Raw genomic sequence first — 13,981 nt, forward strand, 5'->3', positions numbered from 1 at the left:
TATAAAATTGAAAAAAGTTGAAAATTTTTTTTTTTTGGACTTAGTCATTTTTCCGGCATTTATCAGACTTTCAGATAGGTCAAATGTCAGTGAGCGTTTCGATTTCAGTTCCAGAGCGATTCGCCCAATGAGTCCTTGATATTTAGTCGTTTTCAGCCAATTTTCTGGATTTTTGAAATTTTCACTTTTTTGTGAAAATATCCACTAAATGAGGGAATAATATGTGTGAGGGTACCCCAGGAGAGTTCCAAATGTGTTTGGGTAGAATATAGATCCCACGGGAGTAAGTTTGAAAAAAGTTGATTACATTTTTTTTCTTGGACTTAGTCATTTTTTCCGGCGTTTATCAGACTTTCAGATAGGGCAAATGTCAGTGAGCGTTCCGATTTCAGTTCCACAGCAATTCGCCCAATGAGGCCTGGATATTTAATCGTTTTCAGCCAATTTTCTGGATTTTTGAAAATTTCACTTTTTTGTGAAAATATCCACTAAATGAGGGAATAATATGTGTGAGGGTACCCCAGGAGAGTTCCAAATGTGTGTGGGTAGAATATGTATCGCACGGGGGTAAAATTTAAAAAAGTTGAAAACATTTTTTTTTGGACTTAGTCATTTTTCCGCCGTTTATCACACTTTCAGATAGGGGAAATGTCAGTGAGCATTCCGATTTCAGTTCCAGAGCGATTCGCCCAATGAGTCCTTGATATTTAGTCGTTTTCAGCCAATTTTCTGGATTTTTCAAAATTTCACTTTTTTGTGAAAATATCCACTAAATGAGGGAATAATATGTGTGAGGGTACCCCAGGAGAGTTCCAAATGTGTGTGGGTAGAATATATATCCCACGGGGGTAAAATTGAAAAAAGTAAAAAAAAAATTTTTTTTGGACTTAGTCGTTTTTTCGACATTTATCAGACTTTCAGATAGGGGAAATGTCAGTGAGCGTTCCGATTTCAGTTCCATAGCGATTTGCCCAATGAGTCCTTGATATTTAGTCGTTTTCAGCCAATATTTTGGATTTTTTAAAATTTCACTTTTTTGTGAAAATATCCACTAAATGAGGGAATAATATGTGTGAGGGTACCCCAGGAGAGTTCCAAATGTGTGTGGGTAGAATATATATCACACAGGGTTAAAATTGAAAAAAGTTGGAAAATTATTTTTTTTTGTACTTAGTCATTTTTCCGGCGTTTATCAGACTTTCAGATAGGGGAAATGTCAGTGAGCATTCCGATTTCAGTTCCAGAGCGATTCGCCCAATGAGTCCTTGATATTTAGTCGTTTTCAGCCAATATTTTGGATTTTTGAAAATTTCACTTTTTTGTGAAAATATCCACTAAATGAAGGAATAATATGTGTGAGGGTACCCCAGGAGAGTACCAAATGTGTGTCGGTAGAATATATATCCCACGGGGGTAAAATTGAAAAAAGTTGAAAATTTTTTTTTTTCGGACTTAGTCATTTTTCCGGCGTTTATCAGACTTTCAGATAGGGGAAATGTCAGTGAGCATTTCGATTTCAGTTCCAGAGTGATTCGCTGGATGAGTCCTTGATATTTAGTCGTTTTCAGGCAATTTTCTGGATTTTTGAAAATGTCACTTTTTTGTGAAAATATCCACTAAATGAGGGAATAATATGTGTGAGGGTACCCCAGGAGAGTTCCAAATGTGTGTGGGTAGAATATATATCCCATGGGGGTAAATTTGAAAAAAGTTGAAAAAATTTTTTTTTTGGACTTTGTCTTTTTTCAGCGTTTATCAGACTTTCAGATAGGAGAAATGTCAGTGAGCATTTCAATTTCAGTGCCAGAGCGATTCTCTCAAAGAAGCCTGGATATTTAGTCGTTTTCAGCCAATTTTCTGGATTTTTGAAAATTTCACTTTTTTTGTGAAAAATATCCACTAAATGAGGGAATAATATGTGTGCGGGTACCCCAGGAGAGTTCCAAATGTGTGTGGGTAGAATATATATCCCACGGGTATAAAATTGAAAAAAGTTGAAAAATTTTTTTTTTTGGACTTAGTCATTTTTCCGGCATTTATCAGACTTTCAGATAGGTCAAATGTCAGTGAGCGTTTCGATTTCAGTTCCAGAGCGATTCTCCCAATGAGTTCTTGATATTTAGTCGTTTTCAGCCAATTTTCTGGATTTTTTAAAATGTCACTTTTTTGTGAAAACATCCCCTAAATGAGGGAATAATATGTGTGAGGGTACCCCAGGAGAGTTCCAAATGTGTGTGGGTAGAAAATATATCCCACGGGTATAAAATTGAAAAAAGTCGAAAAATTTTTTTTTTTGGACTTAGTCATTTTTCCGGCGTTTATCAGAATTTCAGATAGGGCAAATGTCAGTGAGCGTTCCGATTTCAGTACCAGAGCGATTCACCCAATGAGTCCTTGATATTTAGTCGTTTTCAGCCAATATTTTGGATTTTTGAAAATTTCACTTTTTTGTGAAAATATCCACTAAATGAGGGAATAATATGTGTGAGGGTACCCCAGGAGAGTTCCAAATGTTTGTGGGTAGAATATATATCCCACGGAGGTAAAATTGAAAAAAATTTTTTTTCTTAGTCATTTTTCCGGCGTTTATCAGACTTTCAGATAGGGGAAATGTCAGTGAGCATTCCGATTTCAGTTCCAGAGCGATTCTCCCAATGTGTCCTTGATATTTAGTCGTTTTCAGCCAATATTCTGGATTTTTGAAAATTTCACTTTTTTGTGAAAATATCCACTAAATGAGGGAATAATATGTGTGAGGGTACCCCAGGAGAGTTCTAAATGTGTGTGGGTAGAATATATATCCCACGGAGGCAAAATTGAAAAAAGTTGAAAAAAAAATTTTTTGGACTTAGTCATTTTTCCGGCGTTTATCAGACTTTCAGATAGGGGAGATGTCAGTGGGCATTCTGATTTCAGTTCCAGAGCGATTCGCCCAATGAGTCCTTGATATTTAGTCGTTTTCAGCCAATATTTTGGATTTTTGAAAATTTTACTTTTTTGTGAAAATATCCACTAAATGAGGGAATAATATGTGTGAGGGTACCCCAGGAGAATTCCAAATATGTGTTGGTATAATATATATCCCACAGGTATAAAATTGAAAAAAGTTGAAAAAATTTTTTTTTTGGACTTAGTCATTTTTCCGGCGTTTATCAGACTTTCAGATAGGGCAAATGTCAGTGAGTGTTCCGATTTCAGTACCAGAGCGATTCACCCAATGAGTCCTTGATATTTAGTCGTTTTCAGCCAATATTTTGGATTTTTGAAAATTTCAATTTTTTTTTAAAGTATCCACTAAATGAGGGAATAATATGTGTGAGAGTACCCCAGGAGAGTTCCAAATGTGTGTGTGTAGAATATATATCCCACGGGTATAAAATTGAAAAAAGTTGAAAAATTTTTTTTTTTGGACTTAGTCATTTTTCTGGCGTTTATCAGTCTTTCAGATAGGGGAAATGTCAAAGAGCTTTCCGATTTCAGTTCCAGAGCGATTCGCCCAATGAGCCCTTGACATTTAGTCGTTTTCAGCCAATATTTTGGATTTTTGAAAATTTCACTTTTTTTGTGAAAATATCCACTAAATGAGGCAATAATATGTGTGAGGGTACCCCAGGAGAGTAACAAATGTTTGTGGGTAGAATATATATCCCACGGGGGTAAAATTGAAAAAAGTTGAAAAAAATTTTTTTTGGACTTAGTCATTTTTCCGGCATTTATCAGACTTTCAGATAGGGAAAATGTCAGTGGGCGTTCCGATTTCAGTTCCAGAGCGATTCGCCCAATGAGTCCTTGATATTTAGTCAATTTCAGCCAATATTTAGGATTTTTGAAAATTTCACTTTTTTTTAAAAATATCCACTAAATGAGGGAATAATATGTGTGCGGGTACCCCAGGAGAGTTCCAAATGTGTGTGGGTAGAATATATATCCCACGGGTATAAAATTGAAAAAAGTTGAAAAATTTTTTTTTTTGGACTTAGTCATTTTTCCGGCGTTTATCAGACTTTCAGATAGGGCAAATGTCAGTGAGCGTTCCGATTTCAGTACCAGAGCGATTCAACCAATGAGTCCTTGATATTTAGTCGTTTTCAGCCAATATTTTGGATTTTTGAAAATTTCACTTTTTTTTTAAAATATCCACTAAATGAGGGAATAATATGTGTGAGAGTACCCCAGGAGAGTTCCAAATGTGTGTGGGTAGAATATATATCCCACTGGGTTAAAATTGAAAAAAGTTGAAAAAAATTTTTTTTTAGACTTAGTCATTTTTCTGGCGTTTATCAGACTTTCAGATAGGGCAAATGTCAGTGAGCATTCCGATTTCAGTACCAGAGAGATTCGCTGGATGAGTCCTTGATATTTAGTCGTTTTCAGGCAATTTTCTGGATTTTTGAAAATGTCACTTTTTTGTGAAAATATCCACTAAATGAGGGAATAATATGTGTGAGGGTACCCCAGGAGAGTTCCAAATGTGTGTGGGTAGAATATATATCCCATGGGGGTAAATTTGAAAAAAGTTGAAAAAATTTTTTTTTTTGGACTTAGTCATTTTTCCGGCATTTATCAGACTTTCAGATAGGTCAAATGTCAGTGAGCGTTTCGATTTCAGTTCCAGAGCGATTCTCCCAATGAGTTCTTGATATTTAGTCGTTTTCAGCCAATTTTCTGGATTTTTTAAAATGTCACTTTTTTGTGAAAACATCCCCTAAATGAGGGAATAATATGTGTGAGGGTACCCCAGGAGAGTTCCAAATGTGTGTGGGTAGAAAATATATCCCACGGGTATAAAATTGAAAAAAGTCGAAAAATTTTTTTTTTTGGACTTAGTCATTTTTCCGGCGTTTATCAGAATTTCAGATAGGGCAAATGTCAGTGAGCGTTCCGATTTCAGTACCAGAGCGATTCACCCAATGAGTCCTTGATATTTAGTCGTTTTCAGCCAATATTTTGGATTTTTGAAAATTTCACTTTTTTGTGAAAATATCCACTAAATGAGGGAATAATATGTGTGAGGGTACCCCAGGAGAGTTCCAAATGTTTGTGGGTAGAATATATATCCCACGGAGGTAAAATTGAAAAAAATTTTTTTTCTTAGTCATTTTTCCGGCGTTTATCAGACTTTCAGATAGGGGAAATGTCAGTGAGCATTCCGATTTCAGTTCCAGAGCGATTCTCCCAATGTGTCCTTGATATTTAGTCGTTTTCAGCCAATATTCTGGATTTTTGAAAATTTCACTTTTTTGTGAAAATATCCACTAAATGAGGGAATAATATGTGTGAGGGTACCCCAGGAGAGTTCCAAATGTGTGTGGGTAGAATATATATCCCACGGAGGCAAAATTGAAAAAAGTTGAAAAAAAAATTTTTTGGACTTAGTCATTTTTCCGGCGTTTATCAGACTTTCAGATAGGGGAGATGTCAGTGGGCATTCCGATTTCAGTTCCAGAGCGATTCGCCCAATGAGTCCTTGATATTTAGTCGTTTTCAGCCAATATTTTGGATTTTTGAAAATTTTACTTTTTTGTGAAAATATCCACTAAATGAGGGAATAATATGTGTGAGGGTACCCCAGGAGAATTCCAAATATGTGTTGGTATAATATATATCCCACAGGTATAAAATTGAAAAAAGTTGAAAAAATTTTTTTTTTGGACTTAGTCATTTTTCCGGCGTTTATCAGACTTTCAGATAGGGCAAATGTCAGTGAGTGTTCCGATTTCAGTACCAGAGCGATTCGCCCAATGAGTCCTTGATATTTAGTCAATTTCAGCCAATATTTAGGATTTTTGAAAATTTCACTTTTTTTTAAAAATATCCACTAAATGAGGGAATAATATGTGTGCGGGTACCCCAGGAGAGTTCCAAATGTGTGTGGGTAGAATATATATCCCACGGGTATAAAATTGAAAAAAGTTGAAAAATTTTTTTTTTTGGACTTAGTCATTTTTCCGGCGTTTATCAGACTTTCAGATACGGGAAATGTCAGTGAGCTTTCCGATTTCAGTTCCAGAGCGATTCGCCCAATGAGTCCTTGATATTTAGTCGTTTTCAGCCAATATTTTGGATTTTTGAAAATTTCACTATTTTTGTGAAGATATCCACTAAATCAGGGAATAATATGTGTGAGGGTACCCCAGGAGAGTTCCAAATGTGTGTGGGTAGAATATATATCCCACGGGGGTAAAATTGAAAAAAGTTAAAAAAATTTTTTTTTTGGACTTAGTCATTTTTCCGGCGTTTATCAGACTTTCAGATATGGGAAATGTCAGTGAGCTTTCCGATGTCAGTTCCAGAGCGATTCGCCCAATGAGTCCTTGATATTTAGTCGTTTTCAGCCAATATTTTGGATTTTTGAAAGTTTCACTTTTTTTGTGAAAATATCCACTAAATGAGGGAATAATATGTGTGAGGGTACCCCAGGAGAATTCCAAATGTGTGTGGGTATAATATATATCCCACAGGTATAAAATTGAAAAAAGTTGAAAAATTTTTTTTTTTGGACTTAGTCATTTTTCCGGCGTTTATCAGACTTTCAGATAGGGCAAATGTCAGTGAGCGTTCCGATTTCAGTACCAGAGTGATTCACCCAATGAGTCCTTGATATTTAGTCGTTTTCAGCCAATATTTTGGATTTTTGAAAATTTCACTTTTTTTAAAAAATATCCACTAAATGAGGGAATAATATGTGTGAGGGTACCCCAGGAGAGTTCCAAATGTTTGTGGGTAGAATATATATCCCACGGAGGTAAAATTGAAAAAAGTTGAAAAAATTTTTTTTTTGACTTAGTCATTTTTCCGGCGTTTATCAGAATTTCAGATAGGGGAGATGTCAGTGGGCGTTCCGATTTCAGTTCCAGAGTGATTCGCCCAATGAGTCCTTGATATTTAGTCGTTTTCAGCCAATTTTCTGGATTTTTGAAAATTTGACTTTTTTGTGAAAATATCCACTAAATGAGGGAATAATATGTGTACCCCAGGAGAGTTCCAAATGTGTGTGTGTAGAATATATATCCCACAGGTATAAAATTGAAAAATGTTGAAAAAATTTTTTTTCTGGATTTAGTCATTTTTCCGGCATTTATCAGACTTTCAGATAGGGCAAATGTCAGTGAGCGTTCCGATTTCAGTTCCAGAGAGATTGGCCCTATGAGTCCTTGATATTTAGTCGTTTTCAGCCAATTTTCTGGATTTTTGAAAATTTCACTTTTTTGTGAAAATATCCACTAAATGAGGGAATAATATGTGTACCCCAGGAGAGTTCCAAATGTGTGTGTGTAGAATATATATCCCACAGGGGTAAAATTGAAAAAAGTTTAAAAAAATTTTTTTTTGGACTTAGTCATTTTGCCGGCGTTTATCAGACTTTCAGATACGGGAAATGTCAGTGAGCTTTCCGATTTCAGTTCCAGAGCGATTCGCCCAATGAGTCCTTGATATTTAGTCGTTTTCACAAAATATTTTGGATTTTTGAAAATTTCACTTTTTTTGTGAAGATATCCACTAAATGAGGGAATAATATGTGTGAGGGTACCCCAGGAGAGTTCCAAATGTGTGTGGGTAGAATATGTATCCCACGGGGGTAAAATTGAAAAAAGTTGAAAAAAATTTTTTTTGGACTTAGTCATTTTTCCGGCGTTTATCAGACTTTCAGATAGGGCAAATGTCAGTGAGTGTTCCGATTTCAGTTCCAGAGCGATTCGCCCAATGAGTCCTTGATATTTAGTCATTTTCAGCCAATTTTCAGGATTTTTGAAAATTTCACTTTTTTGTGAAAATATCCACTAAATGAGGGAATAATATGTGTACCCCAGGAGAGTTCCAAATGTGTGTGTGTAGAATATATATCCCACAGGGGTAAAATTGAAAAAAGTTTAAAAAAATTTTTTTTTGGACTTAGTCATTTTGCCGGCGTTTATCAGACTTTCAGATACGGGAAATGTCAGTGAGCTTTCCGATTTCAGTTCCAGAGCGATTCGCCCAATGAGTCCTTGATATTTAGTCGTTTTCACAAAATATTTTGGATTTTTGAAAATTTCACTTTTTTTGTGAAGATATCCACTAAATGAGGGAATAATATGTGTGAGGGTACCCCAGGAGAGTTCCAAATGTGTGTGGGTAGAATATGTATCCCACGGGGGTAAAATTGAAAAAAGTTGAAAAAAATTTTTTTTGGACTTAGTCATTTTTCCGGCGTTTATCAGACTTTCAGATAGGGCAAATGTCAGTGAGTGTTCCGATTTCAGTTCCAGAGCGATTCGCCCAATGAGTCCTTGATATTTAGTCATTTTCAGCCAATTTTCAGGATTTTTGAAAATTTCACTTTTTTGTGAAAATATCCACTAAATGAGGGAATAATATGTGTGAGGGTACCCCAGGAGAGTTCCAAATGTGTGTGGGTAGAATATATATCCCACGGGGGTAAAATTGAAAAAAGTTGAAAAAAATTTTTTTTTGGACTGAGTCATTTTGCCGGCGTTTATCAGACTTTCAGATAGGGCAAATGTCAGTGAGCGTTCCGATTTCAGTTCCAGAGCGATTCGCCCAATGAGTCCTTGATATTTAGTGGTTTTCAGCCAATATTTTGGATTTTTGAAAATTTCACTTTTTTTGTGAAAATATCCACTAAATGAGGGAATAATATGTGTGAGGGTACCCAGGAGAGTTCCAAATGTGTGTGGGTAGATTATATATCCCATGGGGGTAAAATTGAAAAAAGTTGAAATAATTTTTTTTTAGACTTAGTCATTTTTCCGGCGTTTATCAGACTTTCAGATAGGGCAAATGTCAGTGAGCGCTCCGATTCCAGTTCCAGAGCAATTCGCCCAATGAGTCCTTGATATTTAGTCGTTTTCAGCCAATTTTCTGGATTTTTGAAAATGTCACTTTTTTGTGAAAATATCCACTAAATGAGGGAATAATATGTGTGAGGGTACCCAGGAGAGTTCCAAATGTGTGTCGGTAGAATATATATCCCACGGGGGTAAAATTGAAAAAAGTTGAATAAAAAATTTTTTGGGACTTAGTCATTTTTCCGACGTTTATCAGATTTTCAGATAGGGCAAATGTCAGTGAGCGTTCCGATTTCAGTTCCAGAGCGATTCGCCCAATGAGTCCTTGATATTTAGTCGTTTTCAGCCAATATTTTGGATTTTTGAAAATTTCACTTTTTTGTGAAAATATCCACTAACTGAGGGAATAATATGTGTGAGGGTACCCCAGGAGAGTTCCAAATGTGTGTGGGTAGAATATATATCCAACAGGGTTAAAATTGAAAAAGTTAAAAAAAAAAATTTTTTTTGTTCTTAGTAATTTTTCCGACGTTTATCAGACTTTCAGATAGGGGAAATGTCAGTGAGCATTCCGATTTCAGTTCCAGAGCGATTCGCCCAATGAGTCCTTGATATTTAGTCATTTTCAGCCAATTTTGTGGATTTTTGAAAACTTCACTTCTTTGTGAAATATCCACTAAATGAGGGAATAATATGTGTGAGGGTACCCAGGAGAGTTCCAAATGTGTGTGGGTAGATTATATATCCCATGGGGGTAAAATTGAAAAAAGTTGAAAAAAATTTTTTTTGGACTTAGTCATTTTTCCGGCGTTTATCAGACTTTCAGATAGGGGAAATGTCAGTGAGCTTTCCGATTTCAGTTCCAGAGCGATTCGCCCAATGAGTCCTTTATATTTAGTCGTTTTCAGCCAATTGTCTCGATTTTTGAAAATTTCACTTTTTTGTGAAAATATCCACTAAATGAGGGAATAATATGTGTGAGGGTACCCAGGAGAGTTCCAAATGTGTGTGGGTAGAATATATATCCCACGGGGGTAAAATTGAAAAAAGTTGAATACAAATTTTTTTTGGACTTAGTCATTTTTCCGGCGTTTATCAGACTTTCAGAGAGGGGAATTGTCAGTGAGCGTTCCGATTTCAGTTCCAGAGCGATTCGTCCAATGAGTCCTTGATATTTAGTCGTTTTCAGCCAATTTTCTGGATTTTTGAAAATTTCACTTTTTTGTGAAAATATCCACTAAATGAGGGAATAATATGTGTGAGGGTACACCAGGAGAGTTCCAAATGTGTGTGGGTAGAATATATATCCCACGGGGGTAAAATTGAAAAAAGTTGAATAAAATTTTTTTTTGGTTTTCCGGCGTTTATCAGACTTTCAGAGAGGGGAATTGTCAGTGAGCGTTCCGATTTCAGTTCCAGAGCGATTCTTCCAATGAGTCCTTGATATTTAGTCGTTTTCAGCAAATTTTCAGGATTTTTGAAAATGTCACTTTTTGTGAAAATATCCACTAACTGAGGGAATAATATGTGTGAGGGTACCCCAGGAGAGTTCCAAATGTGTGTTGGTAGAATATATATCCCACGGGGGTAAAATTGAAAAAAGTTGAATAAAAATTTTTTTTGGACTCAGTCATTTTTCCGGCGTTTATCAGAATTTCAGAGGGGAATTGTCAGTGAGCGTTCCGATTTCAGTTCCAGAGCGATTCGCCCAATGAGTCCTTGATATTTAGTCGTTTTCAGCCAATTTTCAGGATTTTTGAAAATTTCACTTTTTTGTGAAAATATCCACTAAATGAGGGAATAATATGTGTGAGGGTACCCCAGGAGAGTTACAAATGTGTGTGGGTAGAATATATATCCCACGGGGGTAAAATTGAAAAAAGTTGAAAAAAATTTTTTTTTGGACTGAGTCATTTTGCCGGCGTTTATCAGACTTTCAGATAGGGCAAATGTCAGTGAGCGTTCCGATTTCAGTTCCAGAGCGATTCGCCCAATGAGTCCTTCATATTTAGTCATTTTCAGCAAATTTTCTGGATTTTTGAAAATTTCACTTTTTTTGTGAAAATATCCACTAAATGAGGGAATAATATGTGTGAGGTACCCCAGGAGAGTTCCAAATGTGTGTGGGTAGAATATATATCCCACGGGTGTAAAATTGAAAAAAGTTGAAAAAATTTTTTTTTTGGACTTAGTCATTTTTCCGGCGTTTATCAGACTTTCAGATAGGGGAAATGTCAGTGAGCATTCCGATTTCAGTTCCAGAGCGATTCGCCCAATGAGTCCTTGATATTTAGTCGTTTTCAGCCAATTTTGTGAATTTTTGAAAACTTCACTTCTTTGTGAAATATCCACTAAATGAGGGAATAATATGTGTGAGGGTACCCAGGAGAGTTCCAAATGTGTGTGGGTAGATTATATATCCCATGGGGGTAAAATTGAAAAAAGTTGAAAAAAATTTTTTTTAGACTTAGTCATTTTTCCGGCGTTTATCAGACTTTCAGATAGGGCAAATGTCAGTGAGCGCTCCGATTCCAGTTCCAGAGCAATTCGCCCAATGAGTCCTTGATATTTAGTCGTTTTCAGCCAATTTTCTGGATTTTTGAAAATGTCACTTTTTTGTGAAAATATCCACTAAATGAGGGAATAATATGTGTGAGGGTACCCAGGAGAGTTCCAAATGTGTGTGGGTAGAATATATATCCCACGGCTGTAAAATTGAAAAAAGTTGAATAAAAATTTTTTTGGGACTTAGTCATTTTTCCGACGTTTATCAGATTTTCAGATAGGGCAAATGTCAGTGAGCGCTCCGATTTCAGTTCCAGAGCGATTCGCCCAATGAGTCTTTGATATTTAGTCATTTTCAGCCAATTTTCTGGATTTTTGAAAATGTCACTTTTTTGTGAAAATATCCACTAACTGAGGGAATAATATGTGTGAGGATACCCCAGGAGAGTTCCAAATGTGTGTGGGTAGAATATATATCCCACGGGGGTAAAATTGAAAAAAGTTGAAAAAATTTCTTTTTTTGACTTAGTCATTTTTCCGGCGTTCTTCAGACTTTCAGATAGGGGAAATGTCAGTGATCGCTCCGATTTCAGTTCCAGAGCGATTCGCCCAATGAGTCCTTGATATTTAGTCGTTTTCAGCCAATTTTCTGGATTTTTGAAAGTTACACTTTTTTGTGAAAATATCCACTAAATGAGGGAATAATATGCGTGAGGGTACCCCAGGAGAGTTCCAAATGTGTGTGGGTAGAATATATATCCAACAGGGTTAAAATTGAAAAAGTTAAAAAAAAAATTTTTTTTTGTTCTTAGTAATTTTTCCGACGTTTATCAGACTTTCAGATAGGGGAAATGTCAGTGAGCATTCCGATTTCAGTTCCAGAGCGATTCGCCCAATGAGTCCTTGATATTTAGTCGTTTTCAGCCAATTTTGTGGATTTTTGAAAACTTCACTTCTTTGTGAAATATCCACTAAATGAGGGAATAATATGTGTCAGGGTACCCAGGAGAGTTCCAAATGTGTGTGGGTAGAATATATATCCCATTGGGGTAAAATTGAAAAAAGTTGAAAACAAATTTTTTTTGGACTTAGTCATTTTTCCGACATTTATCAAACTTTCAGATAGGGGAAATGTCAGTGAGAGTTCCGATTTCAGTTCCAGAGCGATTCGCCGGATGACTGCTTTATATTTCGTCGTTTTCAGGCAATTTTTATGGATTTTTGAAAATTTCACTTTTTTGTGAAAATATCCACTAAATGAGGGAATAATATGTGTGAGGGTACCCCAGGAGAGTTCCAAATGTGTGTGGGTAGAATATATATCCCACGGGGGTAAAATTGAAAAAAGTTGAAAAAATTTTTTTTTGGACTTAGTCATTTTTCCGACGTTTATCAGACTTTCAGATAGGGGAAATGTCAGTGAGCTTTCCGATTTCAGTTCCAGAGCGATTCGCCCAATGAGTCCTTGATATTTAGTCGTTTTCAGCCAATTGTCTCGATTTTTGAAAATTTCACTTTTTTGTGAAAATATCCACTAAATGAGGGAATAATATGTGTGAGGGTACCCCAGGAGAGTTCCAAATGTGTGTGGGTAGAATATATATCCCACGGGGGTAAAATTGAAAAAAGTTGAAAAAAATTTTTTTTTGGACTGAGTCATTTTGCCGGCGTTTATCAGACTTTCAGATAGGGCAAATGTCAGTGAGCGTTCCGATTTCAGTTCCAGAGCGATTCGCACAATGAGTCCTTCATATTTAGTCGTTTTCAGCCAATTTTCTGGATTTTTGAAAATTTCACTTTTTTTGTGAAAATATCCACTAAATGAGGGAATAATATGTGTGAGGTACCCCAGGAGAGTTCCAAATGTGTGTGGGTAGAATATATATCCCACGGGGGTAAAATTGAAAAAAGTTGAAAAAAATTTTTTTTTGGACTTAGTCATTTTTCCGGCGTTTATCAGACTTTCAGATAGGGGAAATGTCAGTGAGCTTTCCGATTTCAGTTCCAGAGCGATTCGCCCAATGAGTCCTTGATATTTAGTGGTTTTCAGCCAATATTTTGGATTTTTGAAAATTTCACTTTTTTGTGTGAAAATATCCACTAAATGAGGGAATAATATGTGTGAGGGTACCCCAGTAGAGTTCCAAATGTGTGTGGGTATAATATATATCCCACAGGTATAAAATTGAAAAAAGTTGAAAAATTTTTTTTTTTGGACTTAGTCATTTTTCCGGCGTTTATCAGACTTTCAGATAGGGCAAATGTCAGTGAGCATTACGATTTCAGTTCCAGAGCGATTCGCCCAATGAGTCCTTGATATTTAGTCGTTTTCAGCCAATTTTCTAGATTTTTGAAAATTTCACTTTTTTGTGAAAATATCCACTAAATGAGGGAATAATATGTGTGAGGGTACCCCAGGAGAGTTCCAAATGTGTGTGGGTAGAATATATATCCCACGGGGGTAAAATTGAAAAAAGTTGAAAAAATTTCTTTTTTTGACTTAGTCATTTTTCCACCGTTCTTCAGACTTTCAAATAGGGGAAATGTCAGTGACCACTCCGATTTCAGTTCCAGAGCGATTCGCCCAATGAGTCCTTGATATTTAGTCATTTTCAGCCAATTTTCTGGATTTTTGAAAATTGCACTTTTTTGTGAAAATATCCACTAAATGAGGGAATAATATGTGT

The sequence above is a fragment of the Phyllobates terribilis genome, unplaced genomic scaffold (assembly GCF_046119375.1).
Source record: "Phyllobates terribilis strain yellow unplaced genomic scaffold, ASM4611937v1 Scaffold_8__6_contigs__length_399053987, whole genome shotgun sequence".
NCBI lineage: Eukaryota > Metazoa > Chordata > Amphibia > Anura > Dendrobatidae > Phyllobates > Phyllobates terribilis.